Source organism: Schistocerca serialis, chromosome 4 (assembly GCF_023864345.2).
Source record: "Schistocerca serialis cubense isolate TAMUIC-IGC-003099 chromosome 4, iqSchSeri2.2, whole genome shotgun sequence".
Classification (NCBI taxonomy): domain Eukaryota; kingdom Metazoa; phylum Arthropoda; class Insecta; order Orthoptera; family Acrididae; genus Schistocerca; species Schistocerca serialis.
Genome location: NC_064641.1, coordinates 803,252,873 through 803,267,651, shown reverse-complemented (window position 1 = coordinate 803,267,651; position 14,779 = coordinate 803,252,873).

Here is a 14,779-nt window from a genome sequence, read left to right as displayed (position 1 = left end):
CATGTCCTACCAACCGATCCCTTCTTCTAGTCAAGTTGTGCCACAAACTTCTCTTCTCCCCAATCCTATTCAATACCTCATCATTAGTTATGTGATCTACCCACCTTATCTTCAGCATTCTTCTGTAGCACCACATTTCAAAAGCTTCTATTCTCTTCTTGTCCGTACTAGTTATCGTCCATGTTTCACTTCCATACGTGGCTACACTCCATACAAATACTTTCTGAAACGACTTCCTGACACTTAAATCTATACTCGATGTTAACAAATTTCTCTTCTTCAGAAACGATTTCCTTGCCATTGCCAGTCTACATTTTATACCTCTCTACTACGACCATCATCAGTTATTTTACTCCCTAAATAGCAAAACTCCTTTACTACTTTAAGTGTCTCATTTCCTAATCTAATTCCCTCAGCATCACCCGATTTAATTTGACTACATTCCATTATCCTCGTTTTGCTTTTGTTGATGTTCATCTTATATCCTCCTTTCAAGACACTGTCCATTCCGTTCAACTGCTCTTCCAAGTCCTTTGCTGTGTCTGACAGAATTACAATGTCATCGGCGAACCTTAAAGTTTTTACTTCTTCTCCATGAATTTTAATACCTACTCCGAATTTTTCTTTTGTTTCCTTTACTGCTTGTTGTAAAACGTCTATCAGTTAACAATTAAAGCAGCATTCTTGTACATTACTGTCTTTTACTGTATAATGTCATTATACTAGTACAGACTGAAGGTACATTTCAACGACAACCAGTTCTGCTGTAGACGGATTTTTTTATATTTCTTCTGCATTCATACTAATTTCTCCTAATATATACCATGCTCCTGACTATGGAATATGGTACAATGTCTCTAGAGTGTGCAGACATCTTCCTATTAAAGTACTAATATATAACACCATCCTTCTACCCAGCATATGGCGCCTATGTTCAGAAACCAATCACCTTCATCTGCCAGTTCCGATTACATCTGCTATATAATGCTTTATACTAAAGTAATGTGATGCTTGCCATAGGCAGCACTCAGATTTTCGTTTTCCCCTTGAAATACACCCAACACAGAATGTAGTCACTAATGTAGTCACTCTCTACTAGCTTAGTGGGGTGAATATGTCGAAAAGTACTTGTTACTCGGTCATATGGAACCCTATTGCACAGATCTTAGCAACAACACTCTGATGTTTTTCTTTTAACTCCATAGAAGAGTGCATACAGTGACAGAATGATGGTATTGTATGTTGATTCCATGCTTTGACACTAAAAATTCACTATTCTTCAACACAGGTCCTTGTCTAATCCTATCATATTAAGAGCAGGCCTAAGAATGACTGAGGAAGGAAAAAACACGAAAAGAACGCATTTTAACAATAATGTTTTATTTATTGCTTGTGAAGCTTGCAGTAGGCCAATGAACCCTTTTACTTTACAGGGCATTGCTGTCTGTGGGTACGGCTATGGTTACAGAAAACAGCTTTTCTCAAGTGAGTCCCATTCCTTCAAATGCTATTTAGACCACTTCTAAAATACCTGCTACTGGACTACTGTACTCCATCGAAATTGTATCTAGGAGCTCTTTTGTTACATCTAGGTCCTCGTTCAAGCCATGCAAAGAATGACTAACTCAGCCATGTCGCTAAAATGTGGGCGCTCATGGCCAGCCGGGGTGGCCGAGTGGTTCTAGGCGCTACAGTCTGGAACTGCGCGACCGCTAAGGTCGCAGGTTCGAATCCTGCCTTGGGCATGGATGTGTGTGATGTCCTTAGGTTAGTTAGGTTTAAGTTTCTAAGTTCTAGGGGACTGATGACCTCAGAAGTTAAGTCCCATAGTGCTCAGCCATTTGACCCATTTGGGCGCTCATCAAGTGTGATGGAGTACGCTAAGAGGTTTTAAATTTTGGCTGCCAATTGTTCATCCGAATTCCCCGGCAATGTCGCTGATTCTCTGAGGCTTTATCGCACTACAAAGTGTTATTCAGCTGTATGCTGCAGCTGATGTTGGAAAACAAAATAGTCTTTATTAATGGAGCTTCCATAAACGGCTTTCCGTCTCTTGCTAGATGTCGAGCAACTTTATAACTACCCCTAAGAGTCCTTCTTCTGTGTAAGTTAGAGAAAAAAGATTGTGTTAGGGATAATACAAGGGAAACCGAATACACATTTTAGAGGAATGTAAAAAAAACTGCAGTTCGTTTTACAGGACTTTTAATCAAATCAAACACTGGTACAAATCTCATCTGTGGATACAAAATTCTCTTCTGCAGTAGTTTGTAACTTCCTACATTCTTCATCTCTGGCGTCATCTATGATTTCACTATACTTTTCTGACACTACAATTTGCTGTAGTGTCTTTCAATAGACGATTTTCTTACACATGTAATTCCTGTACATGAGTAAGGCGTTTGGCTTTATCATCACAACTAAAAAAATTAGGAAATTTCCATTCTTGTTTAAATAGGCTTCCAGAAATCTTTCGTTCTTTTGGAGCAGGTTGTTCTGTTATTCTAGTAACTGCCTTGTTTCAGTGTTGAATGAGTTGCTATCAACACACTCCGCAGTGCACCATGGCGGCTTCAACATGCAAGTCAAGTTGAGACAAATTAAGCTGGTTGTACTGATGGAGCGTACAAATACTCTCCGCAAGTCAATTTGCGTGCCCACGATTTCCCATTTGTGAGAGGTCCTGCTTTAGTCCTTTGGCAACACAACATGGGCAATGTGCTTATGTTGTTTTCATGTGTAAAGTAACTCATCTTCACGTTTTTTATCTTTTTATATTTAGTCGTTGTTTGTCTCCTAGTTTAGCAAGGGAAAAAGGAAAGTGTGTGTTTAGTGTTAATTTGCAACAGGAATACAAATGTTTGAAATTCTGCAATGACAGTAACAATGAATATGTTTATTGCACATAGTGAACTGGAGAATTTGCTGTTGCACATAAACGAAAGGTTAATGTTAAAGACAATGTGAAAATAACTAAACAAAGGAGTGCTATTAATGTTATTGCATCACCATACATAAGAAATTTTTTAAAGCTGAAGACGGAATAACAGTGATCTGGTGTGTGCTGCTAAAGAGATTACTTTTCCTACCCCACTGCTAGACACAAATTCAGTTTCAAAATATCACAGTGATATCTAAAATTTTCATCTGCTAGAACCAAAACCAAAGCAGTTACTGTAAATGTTATTTCGCTATCTATATTTGATAATGCTGTGCATTCTTTGGAAAATATTAATTGTGTAATAGTGATGATGGATATCTCAAACAAAAGTGAAATAAAACTTGTTGTCCAGGTTGTAATAAGATATTCCAGCCTAAAGGAGAAAATTTCGACGAAGTGTCAGATGAAACTGCTCCAATTTAGAGTCTTTATTTGCTGCACTATGTGAAAAAATACAAATTTGAAGAAAAGTTGATTTGTTGTACTGCTGATAACAATAACAGTAATTTTGGCTGTGTGAAGAGAAAGGAGAATGAAAATGTGTTCAGAAAAGTTTAAAGTGATTTAGATAGAGTTACAGAAAGAATTGGTTATTCAACCCATACTGTACAAAATTCGGTGCAATCAGCATTTGACTCTTTCCTTTTGGACATAGAAGTTATTGGTATAAAAACGTTTAAATACAGAGGGGTCCAAAAAACTGTAGACTCTCTTTGATAGCTAATATTAATGGAACAAAGTGACGTACCATTACAATTCTAGCATGAGAAGAAGGTTATTTTATGTACTCGAAGTGACCAGCATCAGAAGTCAAACAAAAAGTGACCACCATTAGAAGCCAAACAAAGTGACCACCATTAGAAGCCCAACAATGTTGATACTGGTGAACTGTCGACCGAATTACAGCTGTAAGTTTGCCAGTGTAATAGCCACACAGGACGCCTCGATAGTTTCTCGTAGCTCATTCAGTGTAGCAGAATTCTGTTGATAAACTTCATTTTCCAAGGTCCTCATGGGTAGAAGTCAAGACGTGTAAAGTCTGGAGACTATGGTCAGTACTCAGCAGCACCTCTTTGACCCGTCCATTGCCCAGCCAGATTTTTATTCAATTATGGTCTAAAATCTCTATGGTAGTGAAGTGGAGCGCCATCTTGTTGTAGACAAAAGCTTTCATTTCTAAACATCTCTCAGATTGTAGGTCAAATCGATGTTTGCAGCACATGAAGATATACCTCACCCAGTTAGGTACTTTCAAAGAAGAATGAGCCAATGAAACTGCATGGTGATTGACCACTCCATACATTAAAATCTGGTAGATTAACATGTTTGTCCATGTGAATGTGACGATTTTCAGGAGCCTAGTACATGCAGTTGTGTCAGTTTATGGTAGCGTTCAGTTTGAGTTATGCCTCATCAGACCAGATAGCCATCTCTGCAAACCATTCATCCTCACAAAGCATGCCTTGAAACCATTCTCAATACTCTATTCTTCTATCTGCCTTGTTCTTGTTGACAGCGTGCAGTGATCTTTCCTCTTTGCACCATTCAGAATTCGTTGTACACGTGATCGGCTTATCCCCACTTTCATGAGCACCCTGTTTCACCGATTTATGGGGTGATCTAGTAAAATGTTGCAATGTAGTGGTGCTGGAAGCTGGACCTGTTGATATTTTTGGTTGGCCAGACCTCTCCTTATTTACATCCTGAACAGTATTGTCAGCTTCAAATTTATCCCAAATACTATAAATAGTTGTACATGTTGGTGACTGAGTTCCATTCACATTACGCCATTTCCATTGCACCTCCATCATTTTTTTGTACTTTCAGTACCATTCCAATATGGCATTGCGTTTCTCAAACGATGATCTTACTTCATTCATTGCTGTCATCTGCTGGAAAACACCTGCCAAGATCTGTTGAGAAAACAATGGACTACAGTACTGTCCAAAATTGCAACAATATGTCCTTTAGTTCCAAAGATATTGACTGTCAAAAAGTGTCTACATTTTTTCGGCATCCTATGTATTTTCACATATACATATATACAGTAAGACTAACAAAACTGAAAAGAGTTCTGTGAAATTGTGAAAACAAATTACAACAAAGTGTTATCTCATGGGAGCACAAATTTCCGTAGTTTGTTACTTGCAGTAGAAAGAATTATTTTCATTTTTGTTAGCTTGAAGTCATACTTCTTATCTTGTGAAACAAAATTATTATTTGATTTTTGGACAATCTGGCAACTGAACTGTTTTAGACAATTTTACATGGTACTCCGCACTTATTTAATAATATAGTGCTGAAATTGGACACTAATTCTATCACAACAACAGAAGAATTTCTAAATGCTAAACCAAATTGTTCAACTTCAGAAAAGATAAACACACAAATTTATACCATTTCCTGCTAAAGAATTACTATACATTCTAAAAGAAAACTGATGCTCAAGAACAAGAATTCTTCACAAGCACTGAAAATTTTTACAATTCTAGATCCAGTATTAGAGTTGTTGAGGTCTGGTTTTGAGAAATTTACTAAGTTTCAGTGCAGAAATCTGTAAATTGAAGCTGCCTGGCCTGATTTAGGAGAGAATATACAAGCTTTTAATGAAATTATAAAAGACTCCTTAAATATTGATGACCCACTTGATGAATATGTATTGTTTAACCAGGTCATTCAAGACCAAAGGGTAGTGTGTGGCTGAAGTGCTGAAAAAGAAGCACGTGCAATTGAAGAAAAGACTGATTTTTCAAGTTGCAAATTTCTAAAATGGTTGAGTTTGCTATGTCTTTACCTGGGACACCTGCTTCAGTTGACAGTGATTTTTCAATTATAGGGTACAATATGTTTGCAAAAAGAGGACGATTACAGCCTCACCAGAAGTGAAGTGCTCAGCATCAAAAGAGACAACAATGGTTCAGCTACAGAAGAGGAATACAGTAACTCCAGCTCACTTAAGTGATTTTTTTTCTGATGGGTACCTTAAAAACGTCAAAATGTTAAGTACAGGAGGAGTAAATACCTCAGTCAATACATTAATAATTACACATCAAAGCATTCACTCAATCAAAAACAAACTCTTAAACTTACAAGTAGCTGTAGAAAGGAGTGGTATAAGACCTACTGTTCTCTGTGTAACTGAACATTGGCTAAAAAAACAATGAAATAACTTGTATAAACTTAGACAATTATAAGTTAGTATCATAGTTTTGCAGAAAGAATTTACAAAATGGTGGTAGATGCATATTTGTCACAGATTGCATCTCCTACCCTGTAACTGCAATTCCATTGGAAAGGTATGCAACTGAAAAACATTTTGAGTGTAGTGGTATAAGAATTGAACTGCAAAATGTAACCTGTGTAATAACGTCCTTATATAGAGCTCCCAGTGGTGATTTCAGTGTGTTCATAAAGAACATCGATAGGCTGCTATCACAATTTTGGAAGAACAAGTTAATTTTATGCAGAGACTTGAATATTGACCCCCCCATCTCAATCAAAATATAAAACAGACCTAGAGAGCTTACTTATAATGTAAGGTTTACATAAAACAATTCAAAACTATAGGAGAATAGGTATGAACACTCGAACTGCCATTGATTACATAGTTACAAATATTCATTCTGGCAGAAATTATTGCCTTATAGAAGACATGAATTTATCAGATCACAACTCACAGACAGTAATAATAAAAGAAGTAGAGAAATTAGATTCACTCAGCTTTATCCCTTACAGAGATATGAGAAGTTCTAACATAACAGACCTAAAGATAAAACTACAAAATGAAAAGTGGACAGAAATGTAATTATCTAATAGTGTTAATGATTAATATAACAGTTTCCTAGATATCTATTTGAAGAGTGTTTGCCAACCAAAACTAAACCAATAAAGAAAAAGTGAGGAAATCTGCCATGGCTAACAAAAGGTCTGTTAGTATCCTGTAAAAAGCTGAAACTTCTTCATGCAATTTGGAAAGCTCCAGATAGGCCTATACATTTTGTTGAATATTATGGAGCCTATAAAAACATTTACAATAAAACTTTAATAGCTGCAAAAAACTATATGATGGAAATGTTATTACACAAGCTCCCAACAAAGTCAGAAGCACTCGGAAGATAATAAACATAGAAACAGGAAGGTCATCAGGGAATAACAATAAAAGCTAAAGCCTAAAAATCAATAATGTTGTAACTGAAGATCCAATAAACATTAGCAACACTTTCAAGCAATATTTTACCAGCATCTGCCAACAACTTACACAGGGTAACAATAGTGATTCTCTGCAAGCCCAGAAACTAGCTGAGAATAAACAAAAGTCACCCAGTAACTCATGTTACATGTATCTGGCAACTGAACAAGAGATAAGAAAAATAATAGAGAAACTAAAAAATACAGCATCCACAGACATAATAATAAAATGTTGAAGCTAACTACTAGGGAAATTGCTAAACCCCTCTGTCACTTAGTCAACTCATGTCTCGAAAAAGGAATCTTCCCAGATAGAATTAAGATTGCCAGAGTACTACCACTATTCAAAAAAGGTGATGACATGTGCCCATATAATTACAGACCAGTCAGCCTCCTTCCCATTTTGTCAAAGATTCTTGAAAGAATAATACTTGTTAGGTTAATGCCATTGTTTGACAAAAATCATAAATGGTAGACAGTTTGGGTTCCAAAAGGAAAAATATAGTGTCAGCTGCATTTGAACTTATTAATATAATCTCTGCAGGCCTAGATCAAGGCCAAATCCCGGTTGGTGTCTTTTGTGACTTATCTAAAGCTTTTGATCTTGTCAATCACCACATATTAATAATGAAGCTACACCACTATGGAGTTAGAGGAGCTCCTCTTGATATCATAAAGTCATTTCTGCAGAACAGAAAACAAGCAATGGAAGTGTCACACAATCAAGGTACACAGCTATCAGAACTACAGGATATAAAACATGGGGTGCCATAGGGTAGCATTCTAGGACCCCTCCACCCCTCCTTTTCCTTATATATGTAAATGATTTACTTTGTAACGTAGACAGTGAATTGATACTCCTTTGCAGATGACACAACAAGTATAACTGAGCTTACAGGAGGTCATAAGTAAAAGTAATCAAATAGTTGAAATGGTCACCCACTGGCTTGAAGTGAATAGGTCAATTCTCAGTTACAAGAAAACTAATGCAATCCTGTCTAGGAACAACAAAAGAAATACGAGTGAACTAACAAATTTGCAAGAGCTCAATGTAAGAGTAGTTGAAACTGCTAAATTTTTAGGAATCAACATGGACAGTTGTTTGGGATGGAAAGATCATGTTTCAAATACAAGTAATAAACTTAGCAGTGCTGTTTTTGCTATAATAACTGAAGATGATGTGTGCATGGTGTATTTTTCATACTTCAATGCTATAATGAGCTATGGTATAGAAATCTGGGGCCCCTCGACTGAGGCAATTAAAATAATCAGATTACAAAAGAGGGCAATTAGAATAATAGGAAACAAAAGATCAAGAGATAGTTGCAAGCCTCTTTTCAAAAAATATAAGATTCTAACCATCTACAGCTTGTATATATATAAAATTCCACTCCTTGCTTGGGATCATAAAGATAAATTCAACAAAAATGAAGATGTACACCGCCAGGACACCATAAACACCAAGAAATTAAGAATTAAGTTGAAACAGTCAGTCAAACAACTGCTATGAGAAACCCCTTTATATTTAATCAGACAATTTCTTTCAAACAAAAATAACTGAAGCAAACAGACATAGTATACTAAAAGAAAAATGTACACAGGTGTACAGAAAAATAAAAAGTAAAATTTATTAACTCCTTAACAGCATAGTTTTATCTAAAGATTTTGTTTTTCTACAGTATTATTGCTGTTAAGTTTTTTATAAATGTAAGCAAAACGGGATCCAGAGTATGTATGTGCTATGTGACTGTATTATACTGCATATATAAAATGACAGACCCATAGCATAGAATAATTACAATTAAATGTTCTGTAATGTAGGTACATATATTATGTATGCATCATAAAATCCGTTCAGTTTACAGTATCTAAAATTTTGTAACTATGATGTTAATTTTCAGAAATGTTGTGGCTAAAATTTATTAGTTATCTTAGCAAAACTACATTTAAAATCAGTAAAAGTAATGTATTTTGTTGGAAAACTGACAAAGCGAATATGTACCTCGACTTAGTCCATAGATGTACATCATAAGCTGCTAAATAAATAAATTTATTATGTCTTGTCAAGAATTAAATGTGCAGCAAGAATGTTTATAACATCAGCATCAACAATAGACATTTAATGACAAAATAAGTCGTAATTTAGTTCAATAGACATGTCAAAATCTTGATTCATCAGAAACTAGAGATGAAAATTTCAATTCATATCCCATTATTTTCAAACGGAAATGTGATATGAAGTTGACTGTGAGAACAATTATTCTATTACCAGTCTTTTATTTTATGGACTAAGGTGTGACTACTGGGAATGGAATAATTGTTCTCGAAAACAATTTAGAATACAATTCAGACATCAAGTTGTTCTCATTAGACATAAGGAATCTCTTTACTAATGTCCCTGTACAAGAAATGCTTATAATCCCAGAAAAAAATTTACATCATTTCAAAAAGATTTATCAGACGAACAAATCACTGACTTCATTAATCTCATCGCAGTCATTGTCAAGTAGAACTATCTTGAATTTAATGAACAATTGCACCAGCAATCCGACGGTCTTGCTATGGGAAATCCCTTAGCTGGTATTCTTGCCGATATTTTCATCAATTCTCTAGTTTCCTAACCGTTTTTCAGCTACATCACTAGGAATTCTCTACTATCTCGGATACGTTGATGGTATTTTTGTCATCTACAAGGGACCTGCTGATGGCATTGACTGTATTTATAATCTCTTCAACGAACTTCATAAGAAAATATCTTTCAGCATCGAACTTTAAAACGAGACCCGCCAATTAAACTTTCTTAACTTAACGCATACAACAGAAGAAAATAGAATTTCATTCAATATTTTTTTGTAAAGAAACATATACTGATCAGATCGTTCCTGCGTCTTCTATGCAGACACAGTCTCATAAAAACGCCTTCTTTCACTCTGCTATTCACCAAGCTATTTCCATTCCAATTTCGAAAGAAAAGTTTAACAATGAAGTAAATTTACTCGAAACGATAGCAGTTAATAACGAGTATAAACCTGGCATAGTAGATGACATCCTCAGGAAAAAAACTGTTAAAAGGTTTACTACCCTCGGCATTGAATTCAACCCAAAAAAATATTTTTATACTCCTTTCTTTGGGCCCATCTTCTATCAGATCCAATGTCTTCTGCATAATAAATACAACTGCAATGTTGCCTTTTCTACCAATAATAACTTGAAAAAAACTTAATTCATAATTTAAAATCGATTCGTTCCTTTTAGAAAGTTCTGGCGTCTATAAGATTTTCTGCAATATCTGCTCTTGTTACTACATAGGACAAATAGGGCTTGTATTTACAATCAGATGTAAAGAACAGCTTTTAAGAAAAAATGGCACTAGCCCCCAAAATTCGTCTTTTGCCGACCATCTTCTGATTACAGGTCATGCGCCTAAAGCTATTTCTCATATCAACATCTTGAACAGTGAGAAGAAAGGATGTAGACTAAATATTTTTGAAGAATTAGAGATTTTTAAACATATTTCTCTAAATGATAGCCTCATTCTCAATGAGCAGCTGCAGTTACATAAAAATTTCTTCAACGATATAAAGCCGCTACTTGACATTTAATTTCGGGTCTCCTCGTCCAGTGCACCAAAATGTTTTTTTTTCATGTAATTCATCTCGTAATATTTCATTTATTAACAGGTTTATTGGCTGTGTTTAACGATCTATCGTTTTCTACCGACTGTGTCCTTCAGCCCTTTCTGAATGTTCTATAATGACGTTTCTATGCTTCAAACTGTACTTCTAAGATCTGATGTAGACAAAATGTCACTTTATCTGTCACTGTCAAACAAAATATGTCCTTTTGCATTATGTACTGAACAATATTCATTATAATTTTGCCTGTCTACATTTAAATGTTAAGTTGCCAACTTGTACCTGTGGCTACTACATGGCACTCTCGCTGGAATATCATGTTCAGCTGCCACACTTGTTAATGCGGGCGCCTCAGTCTGTTGCAACCTGTGGCTGTACAGGTATGATCAGCCCTTAGAGGCTCGCCTTCACCCATGCCTTTTAAATATTTTGTGACTAAAGCACTTCATGGCCTGTTATTTATTTTATATGTGACATGTAATTTCTGTCTCTCTCCTGTATCATTAGTCAGTACTTACACTTTCTCTTATCAAAAATTTCTTCTTCCCACAAATTTGTAATTATGTTATAGACCAGTTTAAATGTCTAAATTCTGCAGAAGTGTTGAAACCTGGTTAATAAGACTAAAAAATTATGACTGAGGGCTCATTTGTTTGAATTTTAAAAGATGAACATAAAATAAATTTAATATTTTTTAATAAAAGGTGCATCTAAGAAAAAAATTTTCATTAATCTCACAAGGAATAATTCATACTATTAATTTTGCTGCCTCGCCAGTTCACTGTTTTTTATTATAATAGGTGAATGTAACTAAATAAATAAAAACTATTCTATTGCTTCCCCAAAATTTTCTATTTCTTTCTTCTTGAGCAGCCATAAGATTCTTTAGAACAGTTGATTTTTCATGTTGTTTGAGATAAGATTTATTTATGGTTTTACCACATTGAAATGTAAATTTAATTTTCTGGTAGAAAGATACACATTCTTTACAAATCCAATAATATACATCTTTTTGATACTTTATGAAATTCACTAATGTTCTTTTTCTCTAGATGGTCACCACATTGCTTTAGCTGTTTGATATCATTCATTTAAAAGATATAAACTGTACTGGAAAAAATAAAATTTTTAATAAATTTTCACAGAGTGAATTCCAGATCATTAAATTCATTATTTCCATTTTTAGGTTTCTTCATTCCTTTATATTTCAGCTTATACAAGAAAATAAACCAACCAAGCGTTAAACGAATATTTTGACATTAAAATTCGTGTTAATTATGTTTATGTTAATGTTTATGTTTATTTTTACATTCTTTAAACGTTTGTTGGTTGTTTTATTGTTGTTTCGTATTTAATCGATCATCATTCAACAGAAAAATATGTGCTTATTTTATCTTTGTTTCGAGATCAATTGATTTACCTTCATTTTGAGTTGAATTTGTTTACCTCCTGTTTCAAGTTGGTTAATGTTGTCTCTATTCCAATAAGAGAAACTTTTTGTTGATCAAGTTATCTTCGTTTCGAGTTTATTTTTCAGCAGTCGATTTTTCTGACCACTACGGTTTGTGTTGAATTTTTGTTTGTATACGAATAAACATCCCATTATTTTTAATTAAAAATGTCGAATTTTTGCGGATTCACCAAATCAGAAAGGCCTTATATTTTTTCTTAAGGAAAGTTATTATGGAAATCCAAAGATAAAAAATTTAATCATAAAGATCTTAAACAAACAAAACAACAAATAAAAATCAAATTCTACTTCATTAAATTTGACCCCCATTGTGCTCTTTTACAGCTTCTTCTTGTGGAAGTTCGTGTTTATAATATTTATCAATATCTATTTCACTTTCCTATCTGGGATCCAAATCATTTTCTTCCAAATAACATTCACCTTTTACTTCTACTAATGCATTATTTCTTTATTGCAAGCTGTAATTTTTACACAACCATTTTTAAGTAACATTAAATCCAAATATACTACTTGGTACTCCTCATTTAGCAAATTATTTAATTTTTCTCTCGGATCCTGGTAATATATTTTACTCCTATAGAATAGATCTATCATTTTAGCATTTCTGTCTTCCTTCATTTATTACTACAAATTTTTAATAAGCTATAAATAATTTTAATGAAAATAAATGGGAAAACTTTTAATTCCTAAACATATTGCTGTTGGGAAACAGTGTATTTCTTTACACAACTAGGGCGACTATAAAGAAAAATGGTTTGGCTTATAATTTTGTTGTTTAGGATATAATGTTTACCATATTCATTGTGTAGGGGATCGTCATTTAATTCATCCTTGTTATATTTTTGGAAACTATTATATTTGTAAATATACAGAAAGTTTAGTGGAACTTAATTCCCATTATCTACCACTAATGCTAGATTTTTTAAACAGAATATTGCCTAGTATTTCTCCAATTTTTATGTTTGCGATCGTTTCTTTATCTTCTGCTTTATACAATAAACTCTCTTTGTCTTCAAAAATAGCTATTGGTTTTAAGTATTTTTTAGGAAAAGGATGTTCATCAAAAGTGAAAAACCATCTGTTTTTATATAAAATGGCTCTTGTTTATGATAATAAAAAATTTCTAATTCTTGTCAGAGACTTCTGTAAGGAATACAAACAAATCCTTCTTTTTCAAATCTTTTATTTCTATATTTATATATATATATATATATATATATATATATATAATTATTTTTATTGGGACCTTTAATAACATATACAGATTTTTTAACATTATTTTGCCCCAGTATGCCAACATATGTGAGAGACTTCTTTTATCATTAACCACAAAAGAGTAAGTTTTATAGACTCCACTTGCAGAAAAATCTATCCATTCTTGTTTAAAATAATTTTTATTTCTTCTTCCTTTTCCCTTATTTTTTTTCCTTCTGCAAAATATTTTTGTGTTCTTTCTTTAAAGATTTTGTATTATGAAAATATTCTAGTTTTCTTTCTTATATACTTAAATTTTCTAATTCTTGTTCTCGTTTTTTAGTGATTATAAATATACTTTATTAATGGGCTCAGTTTCTTTAATTGTATATGGATAAGTTTGCTGTGGTTATTTTTCTATACACAAATGGAATAATATTTGTTTTTATTAGTCCCAATTCCTTGTTATTTATTTCTTTGGCATTGTAGAAAGTAAGTTATTGGGTTTATAGAAATGTATGTCTACAGATTTTTATAAAGCATGTTTGTTTACAGAAATCTCGTTCTCTGTCTCTTTGCAAATTTCATTGCAGTAAATAGGTAACATGTTGTAACTAAAAACAGATAAAACAAATTTAACTAATCTTGTCTTTCTTCTTTGCTATCTGTTTTAATTGTTATTTGTATTCCTGTCAGTTTTTGAGTATTTTTACTCTCTCAATAGACATATTGCAAAAGATTGTTGCAAATAAAAAAAGCAGCTATTTTGTAGCGTAACTGTTAGTTTTTACCATATTTTAGCTAGTGGAACAGAATAAAAAGGAACTTCCCAAAATATTTGCTGTTATTTGTTATTAGTTCTTAACAATCTGTTAATGGATCAAATTCTTGTTCTTTTTGGAAATCTCTATTAACATAATTCTAGATTATTTCTTCCTGTCTTGTAACTCTATTTTCTGTAGCTGATGTCAGAACAAAAGTTTCATATAATCATTTATCAGGACAGTTTAAAAAATCTATAATATGCTTGCCAAGTTGTTTATTAATTCCTGGGCTCAATAATTGGCATATTAATTACAATTAGAATTAATCCAAGTTAAACAGGCTTTTCCTACAGAATTATTATGGTCAATTATTACATTTCAATTTTCTTTATATTCTCCTTGCATACAAGAAATAAAATTATTTGTTAAATATTTGTACATTTCTTCATCTTCAAAAATACCTGCAACATCTTGTGTAATGTTTAAATCGAATAACTATTAGGGCTCCTTTTCAAGGTCTTTCAATATATGTGACAGATCTTTTAATACTTTATCAGTCTTAGCGTCTGCTAATTCTGTTTTGTAA